This window comes from Chenopodium quinoa, unplaced genomic scaffold, assembly GCF_001683475.1.
Source record: "Chenopodium quinoa cultivar QQ74 unplaced genomic scaffold, ASM168347v1, whole genome shotgun sequence".
NCBI lineage: Eukaryota > Viridiplantae > Streptophyta > Magnoliopsida > Caryophyllales > Amaranthaceae > Chenopodium > Chenopodium quinoa.
The window spans coordinates 1,878,573-1,898,052 of NW_018743283.1; positions in this window are offsets into that span (position 1 = coordinate 1,878,573).

Below are 19,480 nucleotides of genomic sequence, written 5' to 3' on the forward strand. Positions count from 1 at the left end.
TTACCCATGCCCAAATTGGTCTATAAACCAGAAATGAGTTCGCGAGCGAGAGTACTAAAATCACGTTACTTTTAGAGGGGAATCGTTATCCTAACCCTAGTGTGGCCTCTACTAGCTCTTCCCCTTTTTACAATTTCATCACCAAACAATATATGCAACGCGAAACCTAAAACTATGTTAATTGATTTTATTTACAAGCATTAATTCACGTAGGAATTACATCGTAATGTCGTTATTCTTATTTAATTAAATTCGTGAAAAGGACAAGAAAATAAACAAGATTCGCCTTGGCTTAAGTGATCAACCAACAATTATTTAATTCAATTCTAATCTTTATTTAACGTAAGATACTATGTGGAATTGATTAACTAATTATTTTAAAGGTGATCAAACAACACTAATTGATTAATCAAAGTCCTTTTAAACAAGAAAATAAAGGTGATTTAACTAAGTGATCGGGAATTTACCACTTCTCTTTTCTAGATCTCCGTTTAGAACACTTATGGACTCCTTCTTGCTGGGGAACCTCCACTGTAGTATCAAGATATCGAAAGGGTGAGTGTTTAGGACAAGAGGGCTAGGTTGCGTGCACAAGTTCACAAGTATTTCGCCAGAGTTTTAGGTTAATTTATGTCTGTATAAGCCTCGGTTTAAGCTTGTATTTATGGGGAATTATTAGGTTTAGGGTTTCGAGCATTCTGCAGCAGCAGGTGTCGCGCGCAATAGATTGAGTTGCGCGCGGCATCCCAGCGCAAGTGATAAAGTTGCGCTGCTATGTGCAGCGCAACTAATTGTCTTGCGCGCGGCTTTGTGGTAAGATTCGATTTTATATTTTCCGTATAATTCCGAATAATTATGAATCTTCTGCAGCGCATTTCTTAAAGTTGCGATGGGTGTCGCGCGCAACTGAGTTAGTTGCACGCGGCAGCCCAGCGCGACTCTTTGAGATGAGCGCAGCTTTTCCAGCGGCAGCGCTAAGATTTAACCTAGGCGCTCCTAAATCCGTCATTATTAGGGTTTAAGCACGGGCTTAAGCCTAATTATGATCGGGTTTAGTTAATTGGACCTTTGTTTTTGGCTTTTTCTTTAATTTGGGCTAGTCTTTTGTGTTTTGTGGCTTAACTAGTTATCCATAAGTATTCTTCACTTTGAACCAACACGAAGATGGTTTTTTTTATCGTCATTGCACTTCCTGTCGGGACAGGAGGCCAAAAGTAGATGTCTACAATATCCTACCAAACGACTCATTGTCAAATGGATTACAATGGTAATTGGTCGTTCATCATTACTATCTTTAAAATTTGATTGTGCAACAATAAACTGAAATTATTTTAAAGGATAACCTAAGCATGATACTGGAAAGCAATAAAATCATCCTAACATGATACTAGGAATTAAAATAATATAAACATACTTTCTAAAGAAATAGAACAATAAAACAACTTACTTTGTTGCCTCGTATCTCTTTCTAATAACAACATACACACGTTAGTAACTTCAAGGAAAATAATAAATCTATTCAAAGAATTGAAATAAGATTTGAGACCAAACCCTCAGAAATTATCAACCTTTCACGTTTAAGGTGAAGGCAACTTCGAGCTTGGCTAGGTGTGTCTAGAACTCGTGAACGCGAGTTTTTTTTATTAAAAGGCAAGGCTTAGAAAGAGGGAGAAAGAAAAGCTATTAGCTTAAGAGAAAAGAGAATAGAATATTGTTGATGATTGTGAATGAATGAAAACGGGGAAGTACGACCCTATTCATAGAGAAAATAGACCGGAAACGATCGGAAAAGACCGAATCCTTATTAGGAATAAAGCTGTCACTGTCGCAGAACAACAGGGTCCAACGCTACGCGTAATGCGCCAGCTTTTTCGTTTCGCGCTGATTCACGCATTTTCTAAAAACCCGTACATAATCCTTAATCTAATTAAATTCGATTAACAACGCCCGTACTTATCAGATTTAATCTCTTTAAAACACTTGTTTTAATCCAAATATAATTCTTTATTTTCATAAAAGATATAATTATTAATCTTAATCTCATTAGAACTCAAAACAACCTTTTAGATTATTCTAGAAGATTAAAATCAATCCTAATAACTTTAGGAATATTAATTAATGGGCCCTCCACTAGATCATTGGGCCATAAAACCATTTCAGGCCCAATTTAGTATTTTAGTCATAAATTCCTCATTATTCATTGGAATTGGGCTTATAATATATCGTTGGAAATCTCTTTTCGAGCCCAATTCAACTACGCTATTATTGGACCCTTATTATGGACCAAACTAAATTAGACCGGATATTTTCAATAAAAAGAGTACATTTCAAAAACAAAAAGAAAGATACTTATTAAAACAAAAACATCACAAGAGACTTTTCACGCTTTCACTTCGTTCGATAATCAAATGACGTGGAAGGTACTCATCACTAGGTTTGGTTTTGGGGAGACAAAATCAGGTGTCTACAAGTTCCTATCAAATTCACAGTAGTACATTACAAATTAATCAAACAAATAAACACAAATTACACAAAATTGCAGCATAAATACATATAATTATACACACAAAATCGCAGCAAAAACATGTACAAACACTTGTCGATATAAACCCACGAAATTGCAGCATACACACATGATAGAAATTCATCAAATCAAATGCAAACTTGTACAAAAACGTCATAAACTAATTTGAACTACTACCTTAATTTATTTGCTTGTAAAAGGTAAACAACAAATAAACTAAAAAGAGAAGGGAGTACGGCTTATAGATCTAAGAGAAGGTGTTTGATGTTGTTTTGTTCGCCGCCGATCTGACATGGAGTACCGGGGTGGAGATTGGAGAGTAGGCTGAGTAGTGGAGAATGGAAAATAGAGAGAGAAAGTTAGGGTTTGTAAATTATTTTGATTTTTGTTTCTGATATGGGCCAAAAGTTGTGAGTCTTGTATTAGAAATTTTAGTTTTTAAAAAAAATAAATTTATAAAACGGATCCAGGTCTGGGAGTTAGACCCGAACCCAGATCCATTTTTTCCAACAAGACCCGGATTCGTCAGGTCCAAAATTTAAGGACCTATATCCGTGAAAAAACGGATCTGGATCCACGAATCCGGGTCGGGTCTAGATCCAATGTCATCCCTATTCATCACTCTATAAAATCGTATCAATATTAAGATATTGTGATAAGCCAGTCACTAAAGTACAAATGATAGTGAAAACACTCTTTACATTCCATGCTAACAACATTGTATTGCAACAGCAACACCATGAAAGAGGCTTTGCAAAATATTCAGAGCTTATTTCTACATTATTGGTTGTTGAAAAGAATAATGATCTTCTATTTAAGAATCACAAACTAAGACCAACTCGGTCTCAAGCATTTAATGAAACAAATGTTGTAGAAAGTTGAAATCCACTTGAGACGAATGTTGTTCATAGAGGTAGACTCAGAAAATATAATAACCGCGGCAGTGGTCATGGAAATTTCCGCGGACGTGGACGTGGTCATGGTTGTGGTAGAGGTTATTTCTTCCCTAAAAACAACACTCAAAAGGGGCATCAACAAAGAAACAAAAATCAAGCCACTACAAAAGGAAAAGCCACATGTTATAGGTGTGGCATGACAGGACATTGGGCTCATACTTGTCGTACGGCCAAACATATGGTAGAAATTTACCAGGCATCCATTAAAGGGAAAGAAAAACATGTTGAAGAAAATTATGTTGATGAAGAAAATTTCTCTGAAAATAGCCTTGATGTGTCTAATTTCCTCATAGACAATGCTGAAGCTGGCGGTGAATTTATCCTTAGAGAAAATAATCATGTTTAGATAATTCATCAAATACTATGATATGTATTATGTTTTCTCTATGTACTTCTCTTTTATGTTTTTCATGTTCGAGTTATGTACTTTTAATTCTCATTATTAATATAAGTTCATTTAAATTATTCTAAACTAATCTCATATTTATTATTTTATGAAGATATGGATCTGCTTGAAGTTGGTTCCAAACTTCAATGCCTTTTGGACAGTGGAACAACACACACTATTTTGAAGGATGGAGAATATTTTTCAAAATTAAAAATGATTCAAGCAAATGTTAATACCATTTTTGGGTCAACCAAGATAATAAAAGGTTATCATGGAAAGGCTTGCATAATACTCCCAAATGGAACAAAATTCATCATTAATGATGTTTTATATTCAAGTAAATCTCGAAGAAATCTTATAAGCTTTAAAGATGTGTGTCAGAATGGTTTTCATTTAGAAACAATGACAGTGGATCAGAATGAATATTTATGCTTGACGGTAGAAAACCATGGCAAGAAACATATATATGAGAAATTGCCAACATATTCTTCAGGGTTATATCATATAGATATATGACCAGAGTTGAAATAAATTTGATATCTAACCAGAAGTTAGATAATAAGAATTTGCTTACTTTATAGCATGAACGTTTGGGTCATCCTGGTACAAGAATGATGCATAATATAATAGAAAATTCAATAGGACATTTAATTAGAAATGTCAAAATCCCTCGATCAAATGAATTAACATGCTCTGCATGTTCACTTGGCAAATTAATAATCAGGTCATCTATTAACAAAATTGTTAATGAATCTCAAACATTTTTAGAAAGAATTCAAGGAGACATTTGTGGACCAATTAATCCTGCATGTGGACCATTTCGATATTTTATGGTATCAATTAATGCTTCAACACGATGGTCACATGTAAGTCACTTGTCAAGTAGAATGTTGCTTTTGCAAATTTACTTGCTCTAATTATTAAATTGAGGGCATAATTTTCATATCATACAATAAAAAGAAAAAGGCTTGACAATGTTGGGGAATTTGCATCCCAAACATTCAATGATTAAGGTATGTCGGTTGGAAATGTTGTAGAACATCCAGTAGCTATGTTCATACACAAAACAACCTCACTAAGTCATTAAGAGACTACAAGTGATTGCAAGGTCATTATTGATGAGATCAAAATTGCTTTCATCTGCTCGGGGTTATGTCATAATACATGCGGCAGTTGACAAGCTCAAATCGTAATCACCTAATCAAAAATAATACCTAAATCCACTAACTATGTAGATAAAGAAGAAGGGTCGAACCACAGGGGAACGAGTTAATTTATTCCTAATTAATCAAAATAATCTAAATTATCAAGTAACCAAATTATTATTATAAAGGGTAACTAAGCTACTAAAAGTAAGAGTAGGAAGGAATAAAAGTAAGAGGAAATTCAATGAAATAAAAGCCTAGGGCATAGGTTCACCAATAAACAATATTCCAGGGTAGAACATAACAATCAATCATCAATGCACCAATTAATCAGATCATAAAGGGCTTTCGCTACGTATTACAACCACAGAGTTAATTTACCGGCATTAAATCTCATCTCTCGAATCTCGACTTAACCATTTATAAATTAGTCCGCCTATTGAACCTAAGCCTAAACATCAATTCTCATATCTCGAATCTCGAATCAATATTGTCAAACTCATGCATAAAATATCAGGCCTAATCTAGTCACAGAGTATTAAATCAATCAATAGGAAATTAATCTAGCATTGATAATTAACAACAATGAATTACCCCTTCATATTATTTATGGATCCCCATAAACCTTAGAAAGAAAACTACTCAGACATAATTAAATATAAAATAAACAAAGCAATTAAAGGAGAGATGATAAGGACCAAAACCCAAGAAAATAATTAATAAGGAAGAGAAGAGATAGTACCTATAGACACCTAAAAATGTCTCCCCAAAACCAAACCCGATGATGAACAACCTTTCGCCGCCATTATTGGTCGGGTTGAGTATTTAATCTTGGAGTGCTTAAATCCATATTTCAATTTCATAAACCAACCCAAATTCTAGACCATTTCCCCAAATCATAATTTATTTTCCACTTTTCGTGCCTTTAAACCCAAAATAATTCATTTCGTGTCCTTTAAAATCATTCATTTCGTGTCCTTTTTATAAAAACATTTAATCCAGATTATTTTGGTCCATTATCTGGGTCCAATGATTGAATAGTTGGATGGGGCTTTAGAAGATCTTTCCAACGATATATTATAAGCCCAAATCCGAGTTATAACGAATAAGTTATGGCCAAAATATTAAATTGAGCCCAAACCGAACCTAAGCCCACCTTACCTACGACCCAATGATCATGTGGAGGGTCCAAATGATTTAATCCAATTCCTAAACCAATTGGGATTAATTAGAAGCTTCTATAAGTTTCTAAAATATCTTTATTATCCTTTTTGAAAAGATAAGATTGAAGAGTTTGAAATTGAATAAAACTCCTTTTTTTGAAAGTCCTAATTCTATCCGAATTGAAAGCATTCAAAGATAGACAGATATTATTTTCATGCCTCATATTTTTTATCCAAATTTTATATGGTTGGATAGCCCTTGAAATTATCTTTATAATGAAATATTATAATATCAATTTCGAGCTATAACGGAAAAGATATGAATAAAATGTCAAACTCTATCCAAAACTGATATCGTCTCACTATTTCGGCTATATCTTTTTTCTACAAAATATTTTAACCTGATTCCAATTGGGTTAGAAATTAGACTTCAAGATCTTTCCAACGATATCTTATTCATCTTATTCCGATTTCTGGATCAAAAAATATGATAAAAACAAAAACCGCAAAAATTGCAGTCTATCGAGTTTTATTCCGATTTAATTCGGATCTTATCTTAATTTTTCGACCCTTCTTTTTTCTCTATATATAGAGGTCATATCTCCCCTTTTTTCAAACATCAACAAGCATGATCATAAAATAATTCTCTTCTCCCTCTTTAGCCTAAATACTAGCCATCCTATTTTCTCAAAATACTTTCCCTAATTAAGCACTCCAAGGAGTTCATACAATACCCAAAGTTCTATACTTAAACCAAGGCGTGAAAGGTATAATTGACTGAGGGTTGGGACCAAATAAACTCTACTTTAATTTAATTTTCACTTGATTTATATTTTTATTGAAGTTACTAACAGTTTATTCATGATGTAGCAATTTAAAGGAACGCGCAAAATGTGAGTAATTAATTAATTTAATTACTTTTATTTTATTTTAATATTGTTAGTATCATGATTAGGGTTATTTTATATTTGATTTGACTAACGCTATTATTGTTAAATTGCTTCCAATATTAATGTTTATTCTATTGTTATTATGATCACCATATTGCATATTAAAAGGAATATGTAATTGAAAATCACGCCTAATAAGATAATTTGGACAGCCGGTTTAGGTTCCTTTTAATCTTGTTGTTAATTGAAGCGATCATAAATATTGTAGAATTATGTGTTGCATTAATATTCAACCAATTTAGCATAATAATAGTTTGGAGTGAATTGAATATTTTGTTTGTATGCCTTTGAGATTGCAGGAATCACTTTTCACTATAAGAATCAAGTAGAGGCCAATACGGGCGAATGTGACTCCATGACTCACTTCTTACCATCATCCCCAATCCTCTTTTCGTGGTTCCGAACCATATGGAGTTATTAATCTCATGGATTATGAATGGGGTGTAACCTTCACAGGTCAATCGTTGTTGCCTATCGTTGTCCCTTATTCGTGGTTGCCTTTTATGATCCGTGAACGGTTTACAAGTTCCTTAAAAACTTGTTGGCGGCTCCCTACTTTGCTTTTTCCCTAATCGTAATGTCAATTCCCACTTCCTATGATTGCCAAGCATATTCACACATGCTTTAACGTAGGCACACTTCGAGCGACGCCTACAGTACCCAAAAGAAAGAAATATTAAATTGCATAAATTAAGAGTTTAGAGAGATAAAATAAGGGAGAGATAATTCTAAGAGTTTAATTAAGAGGAGGGAGAGAAAAAGAGAAAAGAAAACTAAACTAAAACTAATAACAAATTAATAAAACTAAACTAAACTGCTGAAAATCCTACTTGAAGAGCTACTCCATAGAAATCTCACTAAAAGTTAAAATAAATAGGAAAAGTAACCGCCTTACCTAGGAGTCATAATCCTAACTAAAGACAACTAATAAGCCTACTTGGTTTTAAAAACAACAAACCCAAATCCAATAAAATGGCAGAAACAAAGCAGCTGCCCAACGAAATTGAAGTGCATCCTAACGGCCCAGATACAAGCTCACCCAATCGGACTTTGATCCACTCGATCGGGCCCGCTTATTATGGCTAGCAGTCCAGCAACTGATATCTTGTGATTGGGTTTCTGTTTTCCTTAAGCCCAACTCTTAACTTGATTGATTAGCTTCTAAGAACTTGGACCTCTTTAATAATAGAGCCCTTAATCACCAAACTAAATTAATTTAGTATGACCTTGAGCTTCATATATACGGTCATAAAATACGATCAAACTCCAATATCTTTGTAGTGGCTCAATAAGCTCTGGAATCGTCATAATTCTTCAAATTCCTACAAAATAATACCAACTCTACAAAAACACTAGAAAACGTATATTAGTAATAAAAATAGCTCCGTAGATCTAAAATAAGCACAAATATGACCGTGGGACGGGGAATAAATATATATATATATATATATATATATATATATATATAATATATATATATATATATATATATATATATATATATATATATATATATATATATATATATTATATATATATATATATATATAATAGACTTATCAGCAGCTCTAACTAGATTGAGACCGACAGCTTATCATAAGTTCTCACCACTACAATTAGTTTTTGGTCGAGAACCAAGTGTCTCACATCTAAAGATATTTGGTTGTACGGTGTATGTTCCTTTTTCTCTGCCCCAACGAACAAAAATGGGTCCACAAAGAATGCTAGGCATTTATGTTGGGTTTGAAACTTTGAATCACCCTCCATAATTAAATATCTTGAACCAATGGCCGGTGATTTACTTACGGCTAGATTTGCTGACTGTCGTTTCAATGAAACAGTATTCTCAGCCTTAGGGGGAGAGAAAGTGGACCCATGAAAGAAAGAAATAGAAATCATTTGGAATGCAACACAATTGTCAATGTTTGATCCACGAACAAATATGTGTGATCAAGAAGTTTAGAAAATTGTTTAGTTACAAAGCATTGCAAATCAGCTGCCTGATGCATTTATAGATACAAAGAAAGTGACAAAATCGCATATACCAGCAAAAAATGCCCCTGCGCGTATTGAAATTCCATCTATTGATAAAGATCATTGAAAATAAATCACTAGCACGCCGAAAGCGTGGAAGACCACTTGGTTCAAAAGATTCTAAACCAAGAAAACTAAAAAGACCTGATGAGGTTAACAATATTCCCTTTACAGAAGGTCAAGAAATACAAAATACTGATGAGAATCCGACAAGGAGTGAACACGATGACCATGACATTGATAACAATGAAATTTCAATGAATTATGTTTTTAACAAGCATTATTGGAATGGAAATGATGTTATCGTAAACAAAAAATTTGCATATTCCATTGTGACTAAAGTGGCATTTGATGAAAATGATTATTGAACCAAGAACATTGGAACAATGTCGTTGCAGGCATGATTGGCCAAAATGGAAATAGGCAATGCAAATAGAGTTAAAGTCACTTGAAAAACGAGAAGTATTTGGAAAAATAACCCTTACACCAAAAGGTGTAAGGCCGGTTGGATACAAATGGGTATACACGAGAAAACGAAATGAGAAAAATGAAATTGTTAGGTATAAGGCAAGACTTGTAGCCCAAGGTTTTTCTAAAATTCCTGGGATTGATTATGAGGAGACATATTCTCTCGTAGTTGATGCAACTACGTTAAGATTTCTGGTAAGTTTGACAGTCTTAGAAGGACTAAAGATGTGATTGATGGATGTAGTGACCGCATATTTATATAGGTCACTTGATACAGACATTTATATGTCCCAGATGAACTAAAATTACCAGAAAACCACAAGCCTAGACATTTACTTTCCATAAAATTAAAAAGGTTACTTTATAGATTGAAACAATTTGGAAGGATGTAGTATAATAGTCTTAGTGAATACCTAACACAAGAAAGGTTCAAGAATAATCAAATCAGTCCATGTGTTTATTAAGAGATCACAATCAGGATTTGCAATTATTGCAGTTTATGCTGATAACTTGAATATCATTGGAACTCCAAATGAACTTGAAAGAACTGCAAAATACTTGATGAAAGAATTTGAGATGAAAGATCTTTGACAATCTAAATTCTGTCTCGGGTTGCAAATTGAACACTTAAATAATGGTATTTTTGTCCACCAGTCTAACTACATTGAAAGAGTGTTAAAACGTTTTTACATGGACAAAGCAAACCAATGAACACCCTGATGATTGTTATAATACCTCGTATTTTCATATGTATTTTCCTAGTTAATTACTTAATTATTATTTCATAAAAAGGGTATTTTAGTAAATTAACTTATGATTTGAAATTTGGAGCCAAAATGATTTGAATTTTGGCGCCAAAAATATTTTGAAACATAACTATTTTTTTTAGATTTTGGGTAAGATTTATTATCCATTTATTTTATTTTAAAGACCGGATTATTTATATATTCGGATAGCTAGGAATTAATTAAAAGGTCTGAAAATTCCCAACAATAGCTAGGAATTTCGAATTTTCTATGTATAGAAAATCTGATTTTCTTGGTTATTTTATTGGTGAATAATTGGTATTTATTTATTTATTTAATTATTTTATACAATAAATATTATTTACATAATTATTTTTAATTCGTAAAAAATAGAAAAATATTTCCATAAATACAATTATGTGGTCCAAAATTTTGAGCTATGGAAGCTCAAAATTTTCAGCCATCCTAGTTGGATTTATGGGGATTTATTTTAGAAAATTATATTTTTAATTATCTCCTTCAAATCTAGTATTTTCCTTAATTCTATTTTTCCATTTCCTAAATATTTTCCCATCATATTTTCCTACCTTTTATTTCCCTTGATTATTCCCCTAGTAATCTTCCTTGCCATATTATTTTTCATGACAACACTTCTTCCATATTTTTATTATACACAATCACCTTAATATCAAAACTTTCCATATTTATTTATTCACTTCTCCAAGTATTTCCATAACTCTTCTTTCATTTTCCTACCATAATTCATGCCCATACTAGCCTATAAATACCCCTTCATTTCATGACCAAACACTTACACCAATTGTCATAATTCTCTCTTATTCTTTTCTCTTATTTTTCTCTCTTTTTCTTTCTCCTTCTTGCGCACCACCACCACCACCTCCACTGCCCCTGCCGCAGCCAGCCACCTCCGGCACCCCCTGCCGCCGCTCTCCTACTCTTTCTCCTTGGTTTTCTATCTTTTCTTCTTCTCATTTCTTATTTAATTAATTATAATTATTACGGGGGATTGATAAAAATTATTATGACTAGTTTTAATTAAATAAAATCAAATTTTTAATGATATTTATGAGAAAATAATTTAAAAGATTCATGTACATATAGTTGGGGGTTTTTTTATTTAATTATTGTGATTATTTGTTAACCTTATATTAATTAAGGTTATATTTAATTGTAGGGTGTGTTCAATCAAGGTTCTTGAGTTATTTTGTGTGGTTTTCTAAGCAATGATCGAGGTACGTTTAGGTGGCTAGATACCTTTGAAAGTGATGATTTGAATAGCATGTTTATATGATTTTTATTGGTGATTGAATTAAATTGAGTTGAACTATATGATTAATGAAATAAAGTATGATTTTAATATGTGTTTTAATAAATTGATCTTGATATTATGATTTTATTGAGTTATGGTTTATGAAATAAAAAGTATGATTAAAGAATTGGTTTTAATAAATAAATTAAAGGTTGATTTTATATCATGTATTGATTAATTAAATTATTAATCATGTTTTAAAGGTTTGATTTTTGAAAGCATGTGGAATTTAATAAAAATGAGTTTTGAATTATATTGGAATTATTAAAAAGGATTTATTGAATTATTGAATAATTATTATTAAAGCTTTATAAGCATGTTAGTAATCCCATTATGCGGATTTGGTTTATTTGATAAGGCTTTGGACTTTGTATGACCAAGTATTTCCTCAACAATATCCTTGTAGTATAAGGAGACTAGCTTGGGGGGTGTGCACACTTGGGTGAGGAATTTGGATATTTAATGGAATTGGTTTTAAAGAAAATTAGTTTTATTAATTATCATTGAACTGTTGGAAAGGTTGAAATATTGGAATTTGATTTTGAATCATGAAATGGAATTATTGGTTAATTATTGGAATTGGTTTAAAAAGCATGTTTGCTACTAAATTGAATTTAATTATCTTGCACTTATCATGCTTAGCATATTTTGCTAATTCGTATTTCCTATTTATTTGGTTTACCATGTTTACCGTAATGGTAAGCAGTGTTGACTAATTTTAGGTGAAGTCAATATGTGAGCATTTGGAGTCCCGCAAATGTCTTCATCTATATTAGGAATGTCGGTTCTTGTTTTTTATTTATGAGTACTCATGACAATGGTTACTGTTATGGTTTATTTAATAAAAAAGTATTGAAGTTTCCGCTGCAAAGTATTGATTTTATTTAGTAAGTTGGTAGCCTTGCATAATCACGCTGCGGTAATATACCTAAGTCTATCTCTACAGTATAATTATACGTATTTTTTCTATAATTTCCGTGGAGGGAGATTTGGGGGTGTTACAATTGTTCGGTCTTTGAACATGAAAAATGATCCATTTAGACATCGAGAAGAAAACGAGGAAGTTCTTGATCTCGAAGTGCCGTATTTAAGTGCAATTAGCGATTTAATGTATCTAGCTAACAATACTAGACCCGACATATCTTTTTCTATGAATTTGTTTGTCATGCATAACAACGCACCAACGAATAGGCATTAGAAAGGAGAAAGACACTATGATATCTACTAGAAACGAAAGATCTTGGTTTGTTTAATCAATCAAGGCAAGGTGCCATCGTCATCAAATATGCAGATACTGGATATCTATCAGGCCGATATCTATCAGGCCCACAAAATTCCAAGTCATAAACTGGATATTTTTTCACTTATGGAGGAACTGCAATTTCTGGAAATCAACTCTTCCCTTTCCTGCAGCCAAAAACCGTCGCACGAGCACTAGAACGCATCCCCTTTTCCCCAAAAGCGACCACAATTCTGGCCACTAATGGCCGAAATCGGCCGGTTTAGGCCAATCATCCCCAAAACCGGCCAATTTCGTCTATTAATGATCGAAATCGTGGCCGTTTTTAGAAGTTAGGGTTTCGTTTTGGACGGAATTACAAGTGCGGGATGAGAGGGGAATGGGTTCTGGCGGTCGGGGGCTGGGGAGGGGAGTGGTTTTTGGTGGGCTGGGGGAGGGGTGGGTTACGGTGCCGGCGGGTTGAAGTCGTGCATGTGAGGTGGGGATGCGGTGGTGTGTTTGGGTGGCTATAGATTTTTTATTTTTTTATTTTTTATTTTTTTAACCAATAGTATTACAACAAGTGGTAGTGTGGACCTCACTTAACGGATTCCGTCTAAGAATCCGTTAAGTGGTAGTAAAATCAATTTTCTAAAAAATGTATGATGTTAATATAATTTTTTTTTTTTGGGTGTTAAAAACCAATTTCAGGTTATTGATAGGTGTTAAAATCTTAAGTTTCTTATTATTTATTTATTTTTATAATTATATTGTATAACTTTTCTTTTTAATTTCAACCCAACTCCCCACATATTAACCATAAAATAAGGAATAAGTAAAAAAAAAAATCCCTCCCCCCACCAAAAAAAAAAAAATTAATGTTATGATAATATCTAAATGTGGATGACTATTATCCCATGTACAATGTAGAATATTCTAGAGTTGGGTATTTGGTCTTATCCATTGGTGGAACCCTAGGTAATGTACATTATATATATCCCGTACTAGATGGAATATAAAATACAACGTAAAAAATCTTCCCTCATCTCTCTTTATTTTCTCTTCCATATTTAACACGTTATCAGCACCATTGCTAGTCAACTGAGTAGGATTACCAAACATTTTTCTAGAATCCCATATTATTATTATCATGTAAGTATGATCATAGCCCATAACAATTATAATTTAACATTTATCTAATTTTGCATGCTTATTTATTGGAATATCAACATATATAACGAATACAGAGCATGATAAATAATTTAAGGTTCCATTCTTATTTTTCTCCATGCTAACGTTCTCATCTTCTATTTCGTTCTTATTTATGCATGACTTGTATCAGGATTATTTATGCATGATTATAACGTTTAGTACATATTTTGGATACTATTTATATATACTTATCTTTTAATATTATTTTGTATAGTGAAAATGTCGAACCTTGCCAAGCTCGAATTTGTGGCCCTTGATATTACCGGAAAGAATTATTTATCATGGGTGTTAGATGCTGAAATACACCTAGATGCTAAAGGGCTTGGTGAAACAATAAAAGAGGCTAATAAGGCAACACCTCAAGATAAGGCTAAAGCCATGATTTTTCTTCGCCATCACCTCCATGAAGGGCTCAAAAATGAATATTTAACTGTGAAAGACCCACAAATCCTTTGGAGTAATCTAAAGGAAAGGTATGACCACCAAAAAACAGTGATACTCCCTAGAGCTCGTTATGAATGGTTGAATTTGAGATTGCAAGATTTTAAATCTGTTAGTGAATATAACTCAGCTATGTTTAAAATAACTTCTCAATTGAAATTATGTGGAGAAAATATTACTGATGCAGAAATGCTTGAAAAGACATACTCCACTTTCCATGCTAATAATATTGTCCTGCAGACACAATATAGAGAAAAAGGTTTTAAAAAATATTCTGAATTAATATCTTGTCTTCTTGTGGCTGAGCAAAATAACGAGCTATTAATGAAAAATCATGAGTCACGTCCTACTGGCTCTACTCCATTCCCTGAAGCGAATGTGACAACCCATAACGGCAAAGAAACTAAATACAGAGACCATTCCAGCAGTAGTGGTAGAGGTAGAGGTCGTGGTCGTGGCCAATGGCGCGGCCGGGGTCGTGGACGTGGATATGGTAGAGGTCGTGGAGGTCATTTCACAAACTCACATTCCCACCAGAAGTGGGAACGTAGGGATGAAAAAGAGAAAAGTGATAACAATATATGTTACCGTTGTGGAGGAAAAGGTCATTGGTCTCGGGTTTGTAGAACTCCAAAGCATCTTATTGAACTTTACCAAGAATCATTGAAGAAAGGAAAGAAAGTTGAGGCAAACCTTGTTCTTGAAGATGGTGAAGGTGATTTTGATTTTGGCAATGCCAATCAATTTGATGTTGGTGATTTCCTTACTTCCCCGGAAGGGAATAATTTTGATTTTGGCAGTACAACTCATTTAGAAGTTGCCGATTTCATCACTGCCCCAGAAGGGAATAATTAAAATTATATTGTTTTATGTCAGTTTTAAGTATTAGACTTATGTTTGCTTATTCTAGTAATTTATTTAAGTTTATTTCTTTCGTTGTAATAAGGATTTTTGCTTTATAAATTTATGAACTATTTGAGTGTTTTTATTGATTTATTTGTTTTATCATCTTTATTTTTATGCTTAATATTTTGACATGTATTTTATTTCATGAAGAACATGGATATTACTCAAGTTCAATTTGCTATGAATGGTGAAGAATTATGTCTTGCTAACAGTGCAACTACACATACAATACTTAAAAATAAAAAATATTTCTCTCATTTGATGATGAAAAGGATTAATGTAAGTACCATATCGGGTAGTACAAATATCATTGAGGGCTCCGGAAGAGCCACTATAAAGTTGCCTTGGGGAACTGAAATTAAAATAATTGATGCTTTATACTCCCCATTGTCTCAAAGAAATTTATTAAGTTTTAAGGATATTCGCAATAATGGTTATCATATTGAGACAATCAATGAAGAAAATAACGAATTCCTTCAAATCACAAATATAACTCAAGGCTCAAAACATGTTTTAGAGAAACTACCTACATTCTCTAGTGGTTTGTACTACACAAAAATCAATGTTATTGAAGCTCATGCTATAGTAAACCAGAAGTTTACTAATGATTTTGTTGTTTGGCATGACCGGTTAGGCCATCCCGGTTCAATAATGATGCGAAAAATAATTACGAATTCATGTGGACATTCTTTGAAGAGCCAGCAGATTCTTCATAATATTTTTTCATGTGCTGCTTGCTCGGAAGGCAAGTTGATTATTCGCCCATCACCAGCTAAAATTAATTTTGAATCAATTATACAAGGAGATATTTGTGGGCCCATACATCCCCCATGTGGACCATTTAGATATTTTATGGTTTTAATTGATGCATCAACTAGATGGTCACATGTGTCTTTGTTATCAACTCGTAACCTGGCGTTTGCGAGACTACTTGCCCAATTGATTAAGTTACGGGCACATTTTCCAGATACTCCCATTAAGACTATTCGGCTTGACAATGCTGGTGAATTTACATCTCAAGCTTTTAATGATTATTGCATGTCCATTGGGATAAATGTTGAACATCATATAGCACATGTTCATACACAAAACGGTCTAGCAGAGTCATTAATAAAACGTATTCAGTTGATTGCTAGACCATTGCTTATGAAATCCAATCTCCCAATTTCTGCTTGGGGACATGCTATATTACATGCAACAACACTAATTTGCATTAGGCCAACAAGTTATCACAAGTTCTCCCCATTACAATTGGTTTATGGTCAAGAACCAAATATTTCCCATCTAAGAATTTTTGGATGTGCGGTTTATGTTCCAATAGCTCCACCACAACGCACTAAGATGGGTCCTCAAAGGAGGATGGGGATATATGTTGGGTTTGAATCCCCGTCAATAATTAAATATCTTGAGCCTACAACAGGGGATTTATTTACGGCTCGTTTTGCAGATTGTCGTTTTAACGAGTCACTTTTCCCAACATTAGGGGGAGAAAAGAGAGAGCTGGAAAATGAAATTAAATGGAATGAATTATCATTATCCTATCTTGATCCTCGAACTAAACAATGTGAACTGGAAGTTCAAAAGATAATTCATTTACAAAAATTAGCGAATCAATTGCCAGACTCGTTTGCTGACCCAAAAAGAGTGACCAAGTCGCATATTCCAGCTGTTAATGCTCCATTTAAAATAGATGTCCCGGAAGGACAAAATAAAATTGCTAATGAGTCTAAACCACGCCAGAAACGTGGAAGACCAATAGGTTCCAAAGATAAGAATCCTCGGAAAAGAAAAGGAGCATTGATTGATGATGGTCAAATTGAAGAAACAATTTCCGAAGGATCTCCAGAAGAGACTTTAGACATGATACAAGAAGAAATTCAGGTACTTGATAATGAAGAAATTTCAATAAATTATATCATGTCTGGAATTACATGGAATCAAAATCAAATCGACGTCGATGATGTTTTTGCATGCAATGTAGCATTAGATGTTATGGATAATAATGAGGATCATGAACCAAAATCCATTGAAGAATGTAGACAAAGAAATGATTGGCAAAAATGGAAAGAAGCAATTGAAGCAGAATTAAAATCTCTTGGAAAATGAGAAGTATTTGGACCAGTAGTCCGTACACCTGAAGGTGTAAAGCCAGTGGGATATAAATGGGTCTTTGTGCGAAAGAGAAATGAAAAAGGTGAAGTTGTAAGATATAAGACACGCTTAGTTGCACAAGGATTCTCACAAAGACCTGGTATTGATTATGAGGAGACATATTCTCCTATGGTGGATGCAACTACTTTTAGATGTTTGATTAGTCTGGCAATAAGAGAAGGACTTGACTTACGTTTGATGGATGTTGTCACAGCTTATTTATATGGCCCACTGGATAACGACATTTACATGAAGCTCCCAGAAGGATTCAAGCTGCCGGAAGCAGCAAAATCTAGTTCTCGAGAACATTTCTGTATTAAATTAAACAAATCTCTTTATGGATTGAAACAATCTGGGCGTATGTGGTATAACCGTCTAAGTGAGTATTTGTTGAAAGAAGGTTATAAGAATGATCCTATCAGCCCATGTATTTTTATAAAGAAATTTGGATCAGGATTTGTTATAATTGCAGTGTATGTTGATGATTTAAATATCATTGGAACTCCTGAAGAGATTTCAGTGAATGTCAATTATTTAAAGAAAGAGTTTGAAATGAAAGATCTAGGAAAGACAAAATTCTGTTTGGGGTTATAAATAGAGCACCTAGAGAATGGAATCCTTGTGCATCAATCAACATACATAGAAAAGGTTCTTAAAAGATTTTCTTTGGATACAACACATCCATTGAGCAGCCCTATGGTTGTAAGATCACTTGAAGTAGAGAAAGATCCATTCCGACCTCGGGAAAATGATGAAGAAATTCTTGGTCCTGAAGTACCGTATCTTAGTGCAATTGGAGCACTAATGTACCTTGCAAGTCATACACGACCTGAGATATCATTTTCAATTAATTTATTAGCAAGGTTTAGTTCATGTCCAACCCGAAGGCATTGGAATGGGATTAAACATTTACTTCGTTGCCTTCAAGGTACGAAGGATATGGGTTTATTTTTCCCAAAGTTGTCCAAAGAAAATTTGATTGGTTTTGCAGATGCAGGTTATTTATCTGATCCTCATAATGGTCGATCACAAACTGGATATGTGTTCACATATGGTGGTACTGCCATTTCTTGGTGTTCCATGAAACAAACCATTGCAGCTACTTCTTCCAATCATTCTGAGATTTTAGCAATTCACGAGGCTAGTCGTGAATGTGTATGGTTAAGGTCGGTAGTTCAACATATAAAAGAAGTTTGTGGTTTATCATCTGGGAAAGAGGCACCAACAACTTTATATGAGGATAACGCTGCTTGTATTGCTCAACTTAAGGAAGGATACATCAAAGGCGACAGAACAAAGCACATCTTACCCAAATTTTTCTTCACTCATGATCTTCAGAAGAATGGAGATATAAATGTATTGCAGATTCGTTCAAGTGAGAATTTAGCAGACTTATTTACTAAGGCTCTTCCGACAGCAACATTCAAAAAGTTAGCTTACGGCATTGGATTGAGTCGTCTTAAAGATCTCAAGTGATGTAGTCATGAGGGGGAGTTAATGCGCGCTGCACTCTTTTTTCCTTAACCATGGTTTTTTCCCACTGGGTTTTCCTGGTAAGGTTTTTAACGAGGCAGCATCTTATGCGCATTATAGTGTATTATTTTGTACAGGTTTTGTAGTAAATGTTAGTTATTGTTTTATTCAATATATAGTCATCCAAGGGGGAGTGTTATGATAATATCTAAATGTGGATGACTATTATCCCATGTACAATCTAAAATATTCTAGAGTTGGATATTTGGTCTTATCCATTGATGAAACCCTAGGAAATGTACATTATATATATCCCGTACTAGATGGAATATAAAATACAACGTAAAAAATCTTCCCTCATCTCTCTTTATTTT